Raw genomic sequence first — 16,721 nt, 5'->3', positions numbered from 1 at the left:
TATCATGTTGGTATGTTTTGATTCTTGTCCTTGGTTGTTCTTGGTTAGATCTAGTGTAAATTCGGGTTATTTAAATGATTTTGGTCTTGAAATTGAGTTGAAATCGTTCCCTGTGGCTGGATCTAAATTTGTTTGTAATTTTGATGCGGTCAACCTTTGGTCAACCTGCCGGTCAAACCAGCCGGAAATATATATATATATATTTGTGACTTCTAAAATCGATGTTGGACTTGAAATTGTGTTTGGATCTAGAAATTGTTCTTGATTTTTTTTTTGGTCGGTCAAACCTTGGTCAAAGGGTAAATTCATATGGGTTTAATTTGGGTTGTAAATTCAAAATTGATTTAAGATTTAATAAAGTCAAAATTAGAGTTTTCTAGTCAAAAGTCAAAATTAGGGTTTCTTGGTCAAAGTGAATTATGGTTAGTCATTTCGGGTCGCGTTTATAATGTAATCCAAAAATTGTCATGACATCGGTACTTTATGGACTTATGACTAAATATATATACATTTATATGAAAGGATTTTATAATGACTATATATATGTTCAAAGATTAAAGGACTTTGTAAAGACAATGTACAAATTATATGACTTTCCGAACTTAATATATATTTTATAATGACGTTTCATACGAAGACTTAACGGGATATAAACAATAAAACGCGACATCGGAGTTAATATGGACATTGGACCTAAGTGTGTATATATATATACGGATTAATTAAAATGGACAAGTTTATATATATATACATATATATATATATATATACAAGGAATAATTTAATAAGAACATATGTATATATATATATACATAATACAAAGATCAATGGACTCGAAAAGACCAAATAAATTATACATTGGTATATTAGTAATCGATGACATTGATATTAAAATATGATTTTATTAAAAGAAGTATTTCTTTTGGATAATTTATAAGAACAAATGAGACTATTATTAAATAATATTACTTTGACGAAATATAATGGCACTTCCTAAGACACTAGTATAGGACATGGACTTGTGCAATTAAGTAAGTCCTTACTGGGTGACTTGTGGACAATGTAGGACTTTTGGACAGATCGTGAGCTTATTTCAGGTGTATCTCACTGTTCGTGTTCTTGTTCGTTGCTCTAGTGTACTTATACGTGTGCTGCTTTCAGGTGAGTTTCGTAGCCCCTCTTTTTACAAGTTTTTGGGGTGGAAAGTATACTTGTGCTTTTTAAACAGTTTTCTCAATTTCTGTTTATGTTCAATATTGAGCATGTGTGTATAGAGTTACTTGTGCTATTTGTCGTGCCCTGATCTTGTTTGTATGTGTGTGATTATGTGTTTGTATGTTGTGCTTTGGACGTGCTTATTGTGTGAGTTTGAGACTTGGACTTGAGACTTGAGACTTAGAATAAGGCAGGTACCGTAAGGCCGGACTTTGAGACTTTGGGTCTTGTGACTTTGAGACTTGTGACATTGAGACTTTGGGACTTGAGACTTGTGACTTGATATGGCGTAACTCTGCTCATTTTATATTGAACAAATATTTGTTTGACCTAAAACAATCGACAAAAGGCTTATTTCATGATTATACTTTTTGACTAAAACCTACGAACTCACCAACCTTTGTGTTGACATATTTTAGTATACATTTCAGGTACTCAAACTAATCAGGGATAAAGACTGCTATGCTAGGCTTGAACTTCGGAGATTAGTGCTCCTTTATTTATCGTAAGACTTTAAGGCTACATGCCTTGGATTATTTTTTTATGGACTTGGTTGTAATAAGCTATTTTAGCACTGTCATGACTTGAACTCATACTTTTGGGAATATATTTATTATATTCTATTTCATTTAGCATTATCTATGTAATTCCATGTCGTGCTGTATTTTTTCTAACACCTCACGTTTCCGCCAACGGTGGGGTGTTATAGTCGTGAGTGACTGAATGAATGGAAACTGAAAGTCACCTATTTATAGGATAGGATTGGAGGTTATCGAAGGTAGAGTAGTTTTTAATGAATGAAAACTGAATGTCACCTATAGGAAAAGAGTTCGTGCTCTTAAGTAAGATTAAACTTTTTTTGATTTTGTGTTTGTGTATGTTAACTTATTTTATTTTTTTATTTCGTTTGTGAATGCTTATATTATGTATACAGTTGAAGTAACAATTATTTGTACTTTTTAGTCATTGCAATCCAGGTCCGGTCCCGAAAGTGGACATATGTTTGCATTGCGGTGGTGAAATGTTTAAGCGACGCAATGATTATTGTTAGGTCCAGTTTAAGCTAAAACTGGAGCTCTCCAGTGACATCTGGAGAGCATGAGGAATTGTCCGAAATATTAGAAGTCCAGTTGCATTGTACAGGTTTAGCAACTGATGACTTCCTCCAGTTGAGATCAGAAGACTAAAATCTGAAAACCTTCCAGTTGAAGTCAAAGACAACAAATGGAAGATAGAGATTGGCAATGGCAGCGAAGCCCAGTTGACAATCTACCAGATCAATCAACTGGAGAATCCTCCAGTGTAAATGCTCTTACAAAGCTTTACACTGATTACGAGGAGGACCTTTTTACTCTACATCCTTTTAACCGGACAATGATATTGTCTTTGGATAAAGATACAAAGATGTAGAGTGGTTGAATAAAGTAACCTTTTGTCTTACTTTATTTAACACACACAAAGGATTATTTAAACAATACTTTTGTGTGCTGTCAACCATATTTGTACGTCGAAGTTGAGATCCCCATGCTCAATCTTCGACTATAAATAGAGGTCCTTGCACAAGCTGTTTGAACAACTTTGCAAATACATATATTCTGCAATATTGGTGAACTTGTGCAATATTCTCTCAATCGCAAAGAGAAACATTTCACAACTCTAAGTGTTTCGATTGTTTAGGAGAATTTCCAAGTTAGATCAATTGTAATTCATGGGTTGTTAGGATATTTACATTCTTGTATTATCTTGGTTCCGCAACAACCTTGTATTTGATTTAAACAAGTAATAAATAAAATACACTTGAAAATTACATATTGTCTCACCAGTTTATATACTCGTCATTTATATTATTGCATGCATTAATATTTTGTCACCTTAATACTTAATTCCAGTTAACCTGGTACACGATCATCTAAACTGGTCACATCCAGATTAATTGATCGTGTTGCAAAGTTCACTCACCATCGACATAGAGGTGTCTTCAGCACCCATCTAGTAATAGTTGGGACTAAAAAGTGGTATCAGAGCAGGCAGGTTGAATTGTTTCAATTCTATAACCTAGGTCTGCTTCGATGGCTGCTGAAGGTGAAAATGGTTCTGGTCCTAATGAATCTAATCCTAATATTACTACTCCTTTAAATACTAACCCTCCTCCTCCTCCTCCAACTCCTGGAGCTAACCACGTTCATGTACATTACTCCAACTCTCCTGTTCCCAAATTCGATGGGAATGGTGAGACATTTGGTACATGGAAAGCTAGAATGCTCTTGCATTTTGGTGGGATAGAGAGGTATATGTTGAAAATCCTTAAGGATGGACCATATATTCCCATGTCTAGTGGTGTTAGCCCTCTTCTCGATCCCACTGGGAGAAGAGGCACCAGGGAGAAATCTGAAGAACATTGGTCAGATGAGGATCGTAGATTGGTTGATCTTGATACCAAATTGAAAAACATGATTCTTTCTGCTATACCTGAGGAACTAATTCCTACCCTTGTGCTATTTTCTAGTGCAAAATCTATGTGGGATGAATTAGTTCTCCAGTTTGAAGGAGGAAATGACACAATTGTCACTAGAAAGGTTGCTCTCAACAAGAAGTATGAATCCTTCTTTGCTATTCCCAATGAAAGTTTAACTGGTACTTATACCAGATTTACTGGGCTAATTAATCAACTTAGAGGCTTGGGAGTGGAGAAGGATAAGGATATTCTTCTTGAAAAATTCTGTGATGTTTTGCCATCCAAATGGGCACACATGGTTCTTGTCTTAAGACAAGGAAAGACCTTGCATAGCCACACTCTTGCCTCTCTTTATGGAGCCTTCAGATTCACTGAAGATAATGATGCTGCAAGATTACTGGCTGAGCAAGATGCTTTAAACCATGCTCAGAGTTCCAAGGCTGCCAACTTTTCTGGGCAACCTTGTGCTGCTTTAATGTCTACTGAGAATGTCCAGTCACATTCTATGAAGGAAATGTTAAACAACTTTTTGAACTCTGGCCTAACCACTAATCTCAGTGATGGTTGTGAGGAAACTGACGATGATGATCTGGTTGCCATGATTGCTAAAACCTTTAATAGGTTTAAGCATAAATCTAATCGATTTAATGGGTCCAATAATGCTTCCAATTCAATCTCAATGGATAAGGCTAATCTTACCTGCTATAAATGTGGTAAGAAAGGCCATTTCATGAAGGAATGCAGATCTAGTCAGATGAACAACCAAACTGGTCCTATTGTCCCAAACTTTGTTAAAACTGATGATTATAAGGCCAAATACAAGAAACTTAAGGCCCAGATTGCTCTCATGTCTCTTGAACAAAATAATGAGAAAGAAAAGAACAAGTGCATGATGTCTCAAACTGAAGGGAAATGGGAACTCTCTGATGATTCATCTGATGATCAAGAAGAGATTAGAGATATGTGTTTCATGGCATTGGAGAGTCAACAACCAGTGGTGAAGGATGATGTTGTATCTGGAAGATGGGTTGATATCATTTTAAAGAAGGTAAGGGATTATGATATCGAAATTGATTCAGAACTGAAACTGGATATTGCTGAATCATTGAATGATGACTTGTTATTTGTTGAAACCATGAGAACTGACTGTGAAAGATATTTAGAAACTGTTTTGGTTGAATTAAACAACATGAAAAGTCAAGTAAATGATTTGCAAAGTGTCCAGTTGGCTCTTAAAGAGTCAGATTTGAAAAACGAGGCATTGGTAAGAGATAACCAAAAACTGAAATTTGATCTTGAAAAAGAACATATGGTTATTAATTCTTGGGTTCAAGCATCTGGTAAAAATTATGACGCTTTTTCTAAAACCATTGATGCTCAAAAAACTGCCTGGAAATCTGGTGATCTTCAGATGGCAGCTGTTTTACCCACAATTCACCAATTGCCAGAATCTGTTAAAGTTGAAACACCTTATGATTCCTCTGGCACAATCAAATCTGAATCCACTAAGACCAACCCTGTTGAGGTCAAAACTGGAGCCAAGAAGGCTAAAGCTCCAGTTAAAAAGGAATATGGTGAGAATCCTTTACCTCATAAGTCAAGTGAGTCCTCAACTCTAAAAACTAAAACCCCCGCTGAGCCAAAGTCCAAAGGCCAGCAGCCTGAAGAAAAAAACATTTTGGTAAAAATGGAAAATCAAATCCAAAATTTGTCAAGGCAGGTACAAAGTTGTACTGCCAGAATTAAGAATTTGGAAGGAGGTGCATCCTCTTCAGTTGTAAAACAAAATGTCAAAACTCCTTCTCAAAAACAAAAGATGAAACAATCTGCTCAAAAAGGAGCAAACTTTGAAAAGAAAAAGGAGATCAATGTTCCACTAAAACCAATTATCTTCACTCCGGAAACTGGAGAGAACCCTCCAGTTTCCTCATCCAGTTCAACACCCAGTCAAGTACCTGGGACTTCTCAGAAGAAGTCTAGTGGACCCATCAAGAAAAGATGGGTTCACAAAAATAACTAATCAATTACTTGGGTGTGCAGGGCGATCGTAAGAAGAATATTTGGTATCTGGACAGCGCAGCTGGCCGGACTATGACCGGATGCAAGCCCCTGCTGGAAGAATTCACTGTCTGCGATGGACCAGCGGTGACATTTGGTAATGATGGAAGTGGGAAAACTGAGGGATATGGTGTTGTTGACAATGGGCAGATTCAGTTCACTAAGGTTGCATTTGTCAATGGTTTGAAATATAACCTGATAAGTGTCAGTCAACTTTGTGATGATGGATATAGGGTACTGTTCGATATTGCTCAAGGCACTGTTTTTAACAAGGATTGGAAGGTAGTCATGATTGCACCAAGAAAAGGGAATGTGTACATGATGAACATGGAGCCTGCTCCGAAAGAGCATTGTTTCTATGTCAAGACTGATGAGGACACCAACTGGCTGTGGCATAAACGATTATCCCATCTTAACTTCAAAAATATTAACAAGTTGTCAAGAAAGCAACTAGTTGATGGGATACCCTTGTTTCCCTTAAAAAGGAGAAGCCATGTCCAGGGTGTGAAATGGGCAAAAAGAAAAGAGCCTGTTTTAAGACCAGGCAGAATTTCAGCATCACTGAACCTCTTCACATGCTTCATATGGATCTCTTCGGTCCAGTGAATGTTCAAACTAAAGCTGGTAAGAGATACACTTTAGTTGTGGTCGATGAATACACCAGATTTTGTTGGGTGATATTTATCAGATCAAAGAGTGATGCATCTGGTGAAATTATCTCTCTCATCAAGCGAATTGAGCTCAAGTATACCAAGAAAGTGTGTCAGTTGCGAAGTGATAACGGAACAGAATTCATGAATAAAGAATTGGAGACATTTTGCACTGACACTGGCATTTCTCAAAACTTTTCGTCAGCTCGTTCTCCAGAACAAAATGGTGTGGTTGAAAGGAAGAATCGCACATTGATTGAAGCTGCCAGAAGTATGTTATCTGAATCTGGTCTTCCCACCTGTTTTTAGGCTGAAGCTGTGGCAACTGCATGTCACACCCAAAACCGGTCAGTTTATGTCAAGAGACACAGGAAGACTGCCTATGAAGTCCTCAGGAATCGTAAACCAAATATTGGATATTTCCATGTATTTGGTTGTCCAGTTTACATTTTAAACGATTCCAGTCAGTTGGGAAAATTTGATGCAAAAGCTGACAAGGTGTCTTTGTGGGGTATTCAAATATTAGAAAAGCCTATAGAGTTTATAATTATAGACTCCAAAAGGTACATGAGACAATTCATGTCACGTTCGATGAATCAAATGAAGCAATCAACAAAAGACCAACCCTTGATTTATCTTCAGTTGTCCCAGTTGATTTTGGTGTATCTGATCAGGTTCATCAATCAGTTAGTACACCAGAAAATGTTTCCAGACATCATGTCTTGGAACCAGTAATGGAAAAGGAGAACATGTGTGACACCTCATTTTATCCTTCTATCAGTTTTAACCTACCTGAAAAACTGGTAATTGGATCTGATGTGCGTGCCACAACAACATCAGAACCAGTTCAAGCTTCTCCAGTTCTTCAAGATATACCTTTGTTTGAAGATAATCATGTCAACTCTTCAGTTGACACTGATGATGAAGTTGAAGTAGTTTGGACTGATCCTCCTCCGGTTGCTGCATCTGTTGGAGATCGTCAAGTGTCTTGCACTGATGTTGTATTATACCAACCTAGTCAATACACTAAATGGACTGCTGCTCATCCCATTGAGCAGATGTTTGGCAATCCAGATAGTGGGGTTCAGACTAGAAGAGCCACAAGTGATCAATGCTTGAACGTCACCTTCTTATCACTGATTGAACCGAAGAAGATTGACGAGGCTATGGCAGATCCAAGCTGGGTTGAAGCTATGCAAGAAGAACTCAACCAGTTCGAAAGGAACAACGTTTGGGAGCTTGTTCCTTGTCCTCCAGGGTTAAAGAGAGAACCCATTGGAACGAGGTGGGTCTACCGGAACAAGATGGATGAAGATGGCAACGTTATCAGGAACAAAGCTAGATTAGTTGCCAAGGGTTATTGTCAAGCAGAAGGTGTTGATTTCGATGAAACTTTTGCTCCAGTTGCAAGACTTGAAGCCATCATAATTTTCCTGGCTTATGCTGCTCACTTGGAATTCAAGGTTTTCCAGATGGATGTAAAAAGTGCGTTTCTGAATGGTACATTGGAAGAAGAAGTGTATGTTACGCAGACTCCAGGCTTCATAAATGAAAAGCATCCACATTGGGTATATAGACTGAACAAAGCTTTATATGGTCTTCGACAAGCCCCAAGAGCCTGGTATGATACTCTAACTAAACATCTTCTCAAAAATGGTTTTCAAAGAGGTGCAATAGATAATACCTTGTTCATCTTGAAAGAAAAAGGTGATATCTTGCTGGTACAAATTCATGTTGATGATATTATATTTGGGTCAACTGATGATGGAATGTGTAAAAGGTTTTCAAAAATTATGTCTCAAGAATATGAGATGAGTTTAATGGGTGAATTAACATTTTTCTTAGGTTTACAAATTAAACAAACCGTGGATGGTATTTTTATTAACCAAGAAAAATATGTCAGAGATTTGTTGAGAAAATACAAATTTGATTCAATCCCATCAAAAACCACACCTATTTCAGCTCCGTTAAATTTGGACTCTGACCCAAATGGAAAACCAGTGGACCGAAAAGAATATCGTGGAATGCTTGGTTCACTGATGTATCTAACCGCCAGTCGACCAGATATAATGTTTGCAACATGTTTATGTGCCAGATTTCAGGCAAATCCAAAAGAATCACACTTGCATGCTGTTAAACGCATCTTCAGGTACCTGAAAGGGTGCCCTAGCCTTGGTCTTTGGTATCCCAAAGGCTCAGGGTTAGATCTAATGGGTTATTCAGATTCAGATCATGCAGGTTGTAAGATTGATAGAAAATCCACAACTGGTGGATGTCATTTCCTAGGGGGAAAACTGGTGAGTTGCTGAGGCAGAATACATTTCTGCAGCCAGTTGTTGTGCCCAGATTCTCTGGATCAAAAACCAGTTACTTGATTACGGCATGAAATTCACAAGAACCCCAATCTTTTGTGACAACACCAGTGCTATTGCTATATCTCACAACCCAGTGATGCACTCAAAGACAAAACATATTGATATCAGGTATCACTTCATTCGTGATCATGTTATGAAAGGAGATATTGAAATACATTTCATCCCCACTGATAAACAGTTAGCTGATGTTTTTACAAAACCTCTTGATGAAAAGACTTTTAAACATCTCATCAGTGAACTGGGTATGTTAAATCCTCATTAAACTGAAGAGGCCCTTCAGTTGAGGATGGTCCAGGTGATCCTTGATTGGTTGGAGATTGAACGCCTTGATGTACTCAAAGACTAGTCACTGATCAAATGGATCACATTTTTAAGGGGAAAAAGACTCAAAACATTTTTCAAATAAATTATTGAAAAATGCAACTGAAGGTCATCAGTTGAAACTGGCATCTAAATTTTCTTTTGGTTGCTAGTTTGGTCTTGTCTCAAAATGGTGGTCAGCCAAATTTCATAACGTTGTGTTTTACTTGGTGGATACTTGTGACACGTGATGTTACTCGAGTGCTAACCTCGCACTCACGACATCACCTGACATGTCTTACGTGTCAAGACTTTTGCTGAAATGTACTGCACTTTTTATGGGTATTGGTGAAGTTAGTGGGTGAGTGGGAATACCAGCCGTCGTAGCATTAAATGCTTGATGGGAATTCTTAAATATTTTTGAATTCTCAAAATTTTGGAAAATAACTTTTTACAAATTATTTCAAATATTTGGAGACTAAAATATCTTTTCGTATATATTTTGGCAATATTTTACTGCCTATATATATACCCCCACCAATATATCCGTCTCATTTACTTCTCTCAAAATTCCTTCATTTACTCTTTCAATCATTCACAATTCGAGATCCTTTTCTCTCTTTCTTCTTTAAGTCCAAAACCCTAAATCTAAATTCACAAATGTCTCCTAAATCTTCTTCTTCTTCATCTCGTACTCGTGATGTGAATCTACTCACTGCTGAGTACATTCCATCACAAAATGTTATTCGTGCCACTGGTGCTCCCATAAGCTCTAAACTTATTAAATTAAATCCAAATAATCCAATGGCATCTCTTCAAGGGCTCCAGGCTGCTGACTCTCTTATAGGGAGAATCCAATCCTTTCTTCGGATTTCTCCCCTCAGCGATGCCTTCTCTTTGAATCCACACAAGCTATTTCATGACTACTTGTGTGAATTCTGGTACACTGCCTCTCTTTCTGAGGACTGCTCATCCATCTCCTTTTCTCTAAAGGATGGGTCAGTCCCGTGTACCATCACCACTGAAACGTTGAGGGAAGCCCTTAACCTCAACTACTGGAGACATAATGAAACTCCAGTGGTGATTTCCTCCAATGTTAATTTCCGCCAGGTCTTCCTTGATATGGGAAATAAGGAGATGGTGGAGGGGGATGTGTTGAAGACCAAGGGGTCCATTACAATGAAAGGGCTTTCACCATCCTCGAAGTTCTTTATGGTCCACTTGGTGGAGAGTTTGGGAGGGAGTTCTGGTGGATTGGACCAGATAAACTCCTTTCAGGCAGAGATGGCTTACTGCCTTTGGAATGGACTGAGGGTGGACTTTGCAGGTATTTTGTTCAGGAGCCTGGTGTTCAAGTTGAAGGGCAACAGGGGTCCTTGTGTTCCCTTTTCAAGATTCCTGTCCCTTTGTTTTGTTCAGATTCTGGGCAGAGAAGAGTACAACAACACACAATCCTTGTTCTCTGTGCTAGAACTGTTGAGGAATCTGGACAACTGGTGGTATCCACTTCTGATGAAGTCCAGATGTCCCCGAGAATGATTTTTGCATTCTCTAAAACTGATGCACCACAATCTGGTGAATCAGAAAGGCAACTGGGCGGGCCTCAAAATAATGAGGGACCCACCGGTTCGTCTACTGAAGTCATAACTGTGGCAGAAGCAGGAGTCCAGGCAGTTCCTAAAGCAAGAAGATCCTCTAAAAGCAGGAGATCAAGATCTGGACTTGCTGCACCTGACCAGTCACAATCTGTGATAGTGGTCTCTGAAGCCGCTGCCGGTGATATTGCAACTGAGGATAGAGCAGTTGTGGTTGAGGCACCAGTCACCTCTGTCCAGGGAGAAGATGTTTTGGCAACGGATCCTCAAACTGATGATACCATTGAGGCAACTCAAACTGGTCATCAGGAGTCCACAAGGATCACTTGCAAAATATTAAAGTGGTTGACCTGGGGATCAACAAGTTCTCTGCCAATGAGGACTTGGTGTTTGGCAAGCTGAACGAGTTAGTGGAATCCTCCAATCAACTGGCAACATCTTTAAGGGAGGCGTTCGCACTGACTCAATCTAGAGTCACATCTTCGATATCCAACCTGCTGAACAGTACTGTCAGATCTTCAGAAGTTGATATTAAGAATCTGGAAAGGCAGGTGCAAGATTTATGTAACAAACCTGGCCTAGATGTGACAGAGCTTGGAAACCAGTTGGCCTCTTCAGTGGGTCTCAAGATTGAAGAAACCTTGGCTGCCAGTGAAAACAATTTGATTGAAAAGGTGATGTCTGAGATCACCAAGATTGCAGCGCCCCAGGTCGATCTCACTCCTATTACATCTGAGATTGATCGGTTGAGGTGCAGTCTGGATACACAGGCCAGCAAGGTCTCTGAACACTCAACTGCCATATCGGATCTGACCACTGAAGTTGGCAAAGGAAGGGAGGGTGTGACTGAAAGTGTTAAGGAAGTCCCTGCAACTGGGCCCTCTTCAGATGATCTCTGAATACTCAAACAGATTTTAAAGAGTCAAGAGCAGACAAGTGGAAATGTAATGACTCAGTCTCAAGAGATCAATCATCTTTGGAGGACAGTTCGCATGCTTTGTGGAGTCTTTAAAGAGTGCAAGACAATGCAATCATGGCAGCCTCTAGATCGCCTGCCCTCTAGTCATGCCGATTTTGAAGCCATCAGGCAGGGACTAGATGCTGCCAAGGGGGAAAGGTCGGTACATGCCCCTCACACTCTTGTGAAGACTTCAAGTAAAGGGAAGGAGATTGTGATGGCTACCAGTACTGAGGCTGGTGAGCAAGGGTTTGAGGTGTTTGATGATGTGGTGGTAGGGAGTGTTGATAAGGGAAAGGCCATCGCTGATGAATCTATGGAACCGGCCACCGATGCACCAATGTTGGAAACTGGCAACGTCGATTTGTTGCCTCCAGTTACTGAAAGCGAGAGTCAGAAGTTAGCAAGAGTGGGATACCTGGTCAAGGAAAGGAAGAAACAAATGAAAGTGAACCAATTCGAATCTAGAAGAAATCTTCCAACCCTCTTGTTGATATCACTGATGCTCAACTCCTTGGCTTGACACTTGTTGAATACAAGAAGATCAAAGAAGATCCAAGAATAGTCAATGCACTGAAGTAGATGCTTGAAGTTGAACTGGACAAACACTACCAGGATGATGAGGCTGAACTGGATGCTAAGTGTTTGAATGTGTCGGTGGAAAAGGCCAGAGAGATTAGGTCTGAAGGGATTCTCAAGAGGACTGAGCAGGTAAAGAAGGCGGTCACCAAAGTATTGAATCCACCCAAGTCCAAAGGGAGAAAACAAAAAGCCTTGCCAAGAGATGCAAATCTGAGGACTTGGGTAGAACCATCTGAACCCACAACTGATGATATTCGAGCTGCTACACAAAAGCTGAGCACGAGCAAAATCAAACTGACAAATGAATCTGAAGCTCGCACATACTTGTCAGATGTACAGCGTCGAAGGCACAATAGAGGCAGGATTACTGATGTTAAGGTTTCAATCAAGCCTGGTGCCAAGCATTTGTTGTTGAGGTACAATACTTTGGTGGGCCCAAAAGGACAACTGAGAACCCGGATGTCCATCAGTATGGTCATTCCGAACATGTTGAAATGTTGAGGTTGCTGGAGGGGAGACAGAGGAAGAATAAAGTTGAAAGAGGCTGGGAATACGTATTGCAAAATCTTATCAAGTTCAAGGAAAACATTGAAGAAAGATTAGGCCTTGATCCCGAGGATACTCAGCCAATTTCATCAATCTCAAAAAGAAGGAAAACTGGCGAAGGGCCATCTGTTTAAGTTTTCCTTCTAACTATCTGCTTGTAATTTTGTATACTTTCTTGTAACTTATTTGTAAATTGTGTGTATATACAAGTTGCCAGATTATAACTCACAAGTAAGATATCTGATAGGATCTACAAGCTTTTAAAACAAAATCCAAGACATTTGATGATCTATAAAAATGTCTTGGAAACTCAATAGGTTTTATCAAACTCAAGTACTTCAAACTTAAACTTGTATAGAAACAAGTTTGAAATCACTTGACAATATTTCAGGACAATTAGGGGGAATTTGTTAGGTCCAGTTTAAGCTAAACTGGAGCTCTCCAGTGACATCTGGAGAGCATGAGGATTGTCCGAAATATTAGAAGTCCCGTTGCATTGTACAGGTTTAGCAACTGATGACTTCCTCCAGTTGAGATCAGAAGACTAAAATCTGAAAACCTTCCAGTTGAAGTCAAAGACAACAAATGGAAGATAGAGATTGGCAATGGCAGCGAAGCCCAGTTGACAATCTACCAGATCAATCAACTGGAGAATCCTCCAGTGTAAATGCTCTTACAAAGCTTTACACTGATTACGAGGAGGACCTTTTTACTCTACATCCTTTAACCGGACAATGATATTGTCTTGGATAAAGATACAAAGATGTAGAGTGGTTGAATAAAGTAACCTTTTGTCTTACTTTATTTAACACACACAAAGGATTATTTAAACAATACTTTTGTGTGCTGTCAACCATATTTGTACGTCGAAGTTGAGATCCCCATGCTCAATCTTCGACTATAAATAGAGGTCCTTGCACAAGCTGTTTGAACAACTTTGCAAATACATATATTCTGCAATATTGGTGAACTTGTGCAATATTCTCTCAATCGCAAAGAGAAACATTTCACAACTCTAAGTGTTTCGATTGTTTAGGAGAATTTCCAAGTTTAGATCAATTGTAATTCATGGGTTGTTAGGATATTTACAATCTTGTATTATCTTGGTTCCGCAACAACCTTGTATTTTATTTAAACAAGTAATAAATAAATACACTTGAAAATTACATATTGTCTCACCAGTTTATATACTCGTCATTTATATTATTGCATGCATAAATATTTTGTCACCTTAATACTTAATTCCAGTTAACCTGGTACACGATCATCTAAACTGGTCACATCCAGATTAATTGATCGTGTTGCAAAGTTCACTCACCATCGACATAGAGGTGTCTTCAGCACCCATCTAGTAATAGTTGGGACTAAAAATTATGGTTATTTGGAAGGTAGATCAGTTATGAATTGTGTTGTGAATACATATGAGTTTCTGTTGAATGAACTACGATACTGGTAATAAGAAAATTAGTTGTTGTCATCCATTGTGGTTTAGATTTAGGGTCCCTACTCTTTCACTTGATGAAACGGATTCTAAGAAGCTTGAAGATGATATTGACTTGAAAAATTTATATCGTGTTTGTGATATAGATTCTGTTATAGTTATCTATGTGATGCATTTAAGTCATACATCCAGGATGCATTAAATTATTTTGTTATGTTATACCACTACAAAAAACAGGCTTTCAGAGACTGAAAATTCAGTCTCCGATACACCATGATCAATTACCAATGGTGTAACAAAGACTGATTTTCTGGTTACTAATCAGTTACTATAGCTTAGTTATGAAAAGTGAGGTTATCAACTGAAAATCAGTCCCTGTTGTATCGAACCAACAAGGACAAGAGATCAGTCTCCAAATAAAAAAATATCAGTCTTATTTCTATAGAGTGGTACCATGTTATTTCAGTCCCTGGTGCATTTTATCGGTAAATGAAAGTCATTCGCAAAAACTATGTTAGATCAGTTACTAATATATAGGTTTTGGGACTGAAAATTAGTCCATAAAACTTTGTTTTTAGTCCCTAATACCTTTGGTTTCTTTATAGATTACCATACCAAATCAGTCTCTAATAAAGGGATTTAAAGACTAATTAATAGTCCCAGAATCCAAAAATTTCAGTCCTTAAGTTGCTACTTTTGAAGACTATAAATCAGTTTCAAGTGGTCACCTAATCGGTCTTTGTTAGAAAGTTTTGAAAACTGAGAATTAGTCCTAATAACAAGCACTTTCGGTCTTTAATTTGCTTTTCTTAAGACTGAAATTTAGTTTTAGATTAGTCCCTAATGATAGACTTTAAAGACTGATTGTTAGTCACAAAATCTAGGCGATTTCAGTCTTTGATTTGCTATTTTTGGTTACTGAAATTTAGTTTGAAATCAGTCTACAATATAAGGCTTTAAAAACTAATTAATAGTCCCAAAATTCAGACGCTTTCAGTCCTTAAATTATTACCTTTAGAAACTAAAAACTAGTTTCTAATTGTCACCAAACCAGTTTTAAAAAACGGCTCTACAAACTGATTATTAGTCACAAAATTAAACTTTTTCAGTTCATGAATTGCCTTTGTAAAGACTAAAATTTAGTCTTGAATTAGTATCATATTAATGGTTTTTAAGAATAATTAACAAATGATTTAATCCCTATTTTTTTCCCAGTGACTAAAAATTAGTTTTAAAATATATGTTAATCAATACTACATAACATTTAATTCAGTCTCAAAAAACCCACTTCATTATATTTCTATTACAAACTAAAAGTTAATTCAAGATTCTTTTAGTCCTCATTCAACACGCATACATGTCCCTTGCAAGATTATATAAAACTCCAAACCATAAACGACAATAATAGAACTATTTCTTTAAAACATAGCAATAACCAATTGAAATAACATGAGTTTACATAGATATAAAAATAAAACCAAGTTCAATAGAAATAGATTTCAACATCCTAAATATCACTATTGGTGAATTCATCATCATTACCATCAACTTCAAAGTCTGGAAATTTTTCTCTCATAAATTTTTCCATTTTCTCATATTTACGTATATTTCGTTCATGTTCACTAACCTTTTTTCTCAATTCTTCCATCTCAGCTGAGTTTTGTTCAGACGTTGAGTCAACTTGTTGCGATGATCTTGGGAAAATAAGGGCAAAATGAAAGAAGAAAGGTGAGTATGAGGAACAAGATGGAACTATCATCAACATTACTTGACCAATTTCCCTTGCACGCATAAAACGACAAACACTACACTAGAATACCCTAAAATAAGGTGCTACGAAGATGTACTTTGCATTTTAGTGCAACTCGGTATTTCTAATTAGCATCACCTTGTTAAGGGGGTAATCCCTTAACAAGTGATTAGTCACAAACGAAGTCAATATTTTCTAGCAGCGGCAAGCGTGTCCAACGTTAAACCAACCAAAGAAGATAAAAGTAGGCGAGGAGCCAGTAGAGGATATTATTTGAGAAAGCAAACGATAAAGGAAGTATACAAAGTGACAATGAGAAATGATCGGCACCAACCATTGATATTCCAACGTCTCTTACTATTTTTGTTATAACTCACGTTGCGAACCGTTTGCTCATATTACACCTCCGTATTAATATTCTTGTCATCATCCCCTTACTTAACATTGATCTAGGCAAATGCAGACAGCCACAGTGATTTCCTACGATTAGTCTCAAGTCGTCTCAGGAGGTGAGCGACCATTATAACTCTTTCAAAGCTTGAATCAGCTGATATTTAGGGCACAAGAAATAGATGCCCCAACTATGGAGGTTAAAAAGTCCGTATTAACCGAAAGGTCGTGATAAAACCTATGTGCACTCTCACATTTGTATGTCTCCGTAAAGCCATCCTTACCGTTAATCTATTCATGTTATCACGGTGTAAACGAGCGAACTTCGAGGACGAAGTTTTGTTAAGGGGGTAATGATGTAACAACCCTCAAATTTCGATTAGGTAATTTACTTGGACTTATCTAG

The sequence above is a fragment of the Erigeron canadensis genome, chromosome 1 (genome assembly GCF_010389155.1).
Source record: "Erigeron canadensis isolate Cc75 chromosome 1, C_canadensis_v1, whole genome shotgun sequence".
In the NCBI taxonomy this organism is placed as follows: domain Eukaryota; kingdom Viridiplantae; phylum Streptophyta; class Magnoliopsida; order Asterales; family Asteraceae; genus Erigeron; species Erigeron canadensis.
The sequence above is the reverse complement of the archived record's forward strand: the minus strand, read 5'-3'. Positions refer to the sequence as shown.